The sequence below is a fragment of the Seriola lalandi genome, unplaced genomic scaffold, assembly GCF_002814215.2.
Source record: "Seriola lalandi dorsalis isolate HSWRI2012SDOR001 ecotype SW California unplaced genomic scaffold, Sedor1 jcf7180002054382, whole genome shotgun sequence".
In the NCBI taxonomy this organism is placed as follows: domain Eukaryota; kingdom Metazoa; phylum Chordata; class Actinopteri; order Carangiformes; family Carangidae; genus Seriola; species Seriola lalandi.
In genome coordinates, this window is record NW_019524935.1 from 29,292 (window position 1) to 33,542 (window position 4,251).

At 44.2% G+C, this 4,251-nt stretch overlaps 1 long non-coding RNA gene across 1 annotated transcript in view; it reads left to right on the forward strand.

The window, feature by feature from the left end:
- Positions 1-756, forward strand: part of LOC147818964 (uncharacterized) — a 2,104-nt gene extending 1,348 nt beyond the window's left edge. The window contains exon 2 of the long non-coding RNA XR_015437433.1: positions 412-756. This is a non-coding gene — a long non-coding RNA (uncharacterized LOC147818964). The remainder of the gene's footprint in view (positions 1-411) is intronic.
- Positions 757-4,251: the final 3,495 nt, after the last annotated feature.

A 4,251-nucleotide genomic window follows, 5' to 3' on the forward strand; every position in this document is an offset into this window, starting at 1 on the left:
CCCCGCTCCTCACCTCCTTTTACAACTTAACAAGACCAAACATGTTTTTGAACTCAGGACTTCATTTTCATTTCAGGAGGAGAAACGTGGGGGGGGGGGCAACAACGTGTCAGACTGATGGCTTGGCTGAGGATCAGTGTGTTTTATTCATGCCAGGGGGTGTACACACACACACACACACACACACACTCCACCATCTCACCCTGAAATGAGAGCTGACGTTCCTCTCAGGGAAGCCGCCTCTGACCTTGTCACCCTTCATTTTAAAATGAAACACTTCCTGTGACTCAGTCATGTATTATTGAGATTATTTTACTGATCCATTGTTATTTTATAATTGCAACTTTCTCCCCTCGCACAGCCGGTGAAATGAAACTCTACTTATCTTTTTTCTTTTTCTTTTTCTTTTAGCTAAGACCTCAAAACCTAAACTGCGCCTTCTGCCTCACCGATAACAGGAGCAGGACATTTTCGTGGAAAGGCTGCAGACTGAGTTTGTGTCTCTTGGGTCCAGGGTCCCTCCGAGGCTGGAGCTCTGTTCCTGAGTCGACAAAGCTATGCACAGAAGGGTGTTATGGGTAACTGTAGCAGAGCAGAGGAAGCGGAGCAGAGGAACAACTCTTCAAGGCGCTGCATGTCATCACCCGTCTTGTCATTGTCCCGTACATTTACAAAGCAATTTCCCTACGGAGACTGTAGAAGTTTCTCTCATTCTGATGTATTAAAGTTTTAATCTGGAACTTTTCCACATGAAAACGTCTAAAAACAACGAGATCTATGTTCTACATGTCGTTGAGTTGCATTCTTACATTATCCCAAATGTTTCCATCGATTCTCAAACCAGAGAAATCTTGTTGTTTAAATCACAGTAACAGGTTTCATTTGGTCGCCTGTCAGTGACATCATAACCCCTAACCCATGTGCATGTGTCCAAGCTCAAAATGGACTTTTATCCAGTTTTAAGTTGCATTTTTAAGATGCACTTTTTATACATTTGAAGATGAAGGATTTTAGTCATCCGACGTCTGGATCTGAAGTTATCTGAGAAAATGTTCAGCAGCTCATCTCTGAGACGTTCCTTTGTCTGCTGAACTGTGCGGGTGAAACTGCTTTATGGGTGTTTCTGCCGGTTTCAATCCCCTGGTGTGTTTGTTATGGAGAGGAGGACACCTCTGTGGATCATTCAGCTCCATGTAAAAGTTAGTCGAGTGGTGGCGTCCGGGTCGAGCGCGCAGGAGAAATGAAACATAAAATCAACACGGCCACTCGCTTTCCTGTGAATTCTCCGGTCAATAACCTCCTCTACTCGCAGCGGCGCAATCCGACGTCGGTTCCAACACTCGCGTCCTCACACACTGCTCCTCTGGGTGACGTCCAGGTGAGTTCAGGGTTACAGTGCACGTGTGAAAGCATTATGAGAGTCATAAATCAGAACATGCTGAGACAAGTCTCAAACAACAGCAGCACAAAAAAGAAAAAAAAAACAGCTTATGTAACGAGCACATCACTGACGAGTGAAGAAGAAGCTGAGCGCTGCAGCTGGAGGCTGTCGACCGAACTGATGAATGAGTTAAAGGCCAAAGACATGAAGCACATAAATATCTGACACAGACTTTAACGGTTTGTGAAGCTGGTTTTCCTCAGGGTGTGCTAAAGCTGTACGGCTGCTAAGCAACCTACTGGTGTTCACCTCATTCTTATCTACAATTATAAACTATAGTGTACCCAGTGTAATAAAAACAAGATTGAAATCATGTTTCCAGACCTTTAAGGTCTCAGCTAAACGGTGTTGTCTTCAGTTCGGGCAACAACAGCAACAGCACTGATGCATCGGGGGTTTGTTATGACACTGAAATGAACCTCAACATGTGATAAACTGACTTCAACCAAACACACGTCAAGATGTTGTAACGTGAAGCTAAATATGATTCTCAAGTTAGCATTTAGCTCAAGAGCTAAGCTAAAAAATGCTTTGTTTTAATGATGACCATCGAACATTCAGGACTGGACTGAGAACAAGGCGAGCTCCGTTTCTCTTCTCTGTTTGACAGATGACGGATCACTTTTCAATTCACCATCTGTCTCTCAACTCTGCGTCCTCTTAATTCTTCCTGGTGCTAACCAGCTGTCCATTTTGATTCTCCAGCTTTTACCATGGATGTGATCTTTCAGCGCGCAGTCAGACTGAACACGATTTCAATTTGGTCTGGCCAATGAAAGGATTTTAAAAACTTTCTAAAGATCATTTCATTTTAAAACCTCATTTATATTTTAATTGTTTTTTTATAATTAGTTTATAATCATCGCCTGCAGGCTGGGAACCGCTGGTGCAGACTGATGAAAGTTTAGCAAACATAGATTTTTGTGCCTTTAGATTCAGGTCACTACATGTCTTTCCTCCATCTTTACATTTATTGTTTTACACTACTTGTGTCAAAGATCTTCTCTGGTGTCGAGCAGCCACTAAAAACTTCAAGAAACTTTTGGTCTCGCAAGTATGACAAAATGAAAAGTTGGTGCATACAGTCTAAACTTTCCCCCAAAAAGGATCGGCTGTTGCTAATATACAAAATAGCTGCGTGTGAACCTGAACTGTGTGAATACAGCTGCACTCAGTACATGTAAAGAGGGAGAGTCCTTTGTATTCTCTTGTTATTTTGCTGTGAGTTCAGCAGAAACTTTGAATGCTGTGTTTCAGTGCTGCTGTCAGGGAACCTGTTCGCCTCTGCCTCCATGAATCATCTTTATGTTTGTGTTTAATCAGAGCGAGAGCCTCGTTTCCCTCCCTCCCCGCCGCACTTTGAAACAGGCTTCAGGCTTTGAAGTGTGAATAGTAGCCAGCGCATTGAAATCAGCGGGACACGTCCAATTAAGAACCACCCCTGCTGGGTTACAGGAACTTCAGGATTCCTCCGAACACCGTGACTCAACCTGGGGTCAGACTAACCCCACCACCACCACCACCACCCTCAGCTGTGTGGAGGCCGCAGGTCACACTGGGCCCCAAAGCCTCATTAGCACTCCGTGATTAGTTGCTGAAGAAAGTGAGGACGAATCTGTGTCACAGAGAGCGAAATGCACCTTTTGTTAGGTTTTAAACTTAGTTGGTGGCTGAAGTGCAGGTGAGAAACCCAGAGACTGAACAGTCACCAAGCCTCCAGTCTATTGATTTCTAATTTGGCCGTCCTCTCTGGGCAGGATCGCTTGTTTTGTTGCTCGTCCGCCGGAGCTGTGATCAGGTGATTCCAACAGTTGTTGTGTTTTCTTGGACCTATGTTGATCTTCATCTTCATCATGTGTTCTGTAATGACTCAGCAGAGGTGTAATGTCGTCCAGCAGCTCCTGTATGTTGCAGTGTGACAGCATGCACCTGTGACTCGCTCAGGTGTGCAGAGATTTAAAGATAAAAGATTTAAAAAATATTTTGCATTTAAGGTTTTCAAGGTGTGTGTTTCCAGATGTTGCAGATGTAGCAACTACACGTTAAAACCAGTAGTTTAAGGCCTTTAGTGTCTCCAGATGGAGAGAGTGAAGTCTGATAAATGTCCTCAAGTGATGTCACCTGAGTCGGCGTCGGTTTGGTGTGAAACATACAAGTTTGAAAGAGTGAAAAACTCTGTGGGTGTGGCGTTAAGAAGAGGTGGAGTGACCTCTGACCTCTGCAGCCAGCTCCTCATCTCTGCTCCAAGAGTTTTGTGTTCTCTCATATTGAGCATCTCTGTAAATGTACTTATTCTATCCAATAAGTCAAAAGAAATAAAACCCACTTCAAAGACAACAGCAATGCTGTAGTGGTACCGCCTCTTTAAGCTCGATGTGTTCTGAGCTGTCAGAGTTCTGCTACCAGAACTGATCCTCAGATGTGTAAGAAGGGGTTTTGGTTGCATTAGTGCATTGTAGATGTGAGATTAAATAATAATTAGTAATAATTGTCATTCTTTGTGTCTCTTGTTGTTTGTTAATCTACCTGCTGGTTCTTGTTGGACTCCTTTACCCTCTCAGCCTCTCATCATTCCTCTACAATAAACCGGGGAATGTGTGTGATGTTTGTTCTCAGGTGGCAGATCCACAGCCCCGTCTATTCGCCGTTAACATTTTCTGCTCTACTTCCACCTCTCCCCCCTGCAGGGCACAAACAACCCTGGCAACAAGCGGCGGTGTCGAAAGGGGACTGGATGGTTGCATGTGTGACTCCACGCTGAGCGTCTTGTCTGATTGGCCGACACAGCTACAACCGATAAAATGCAACGC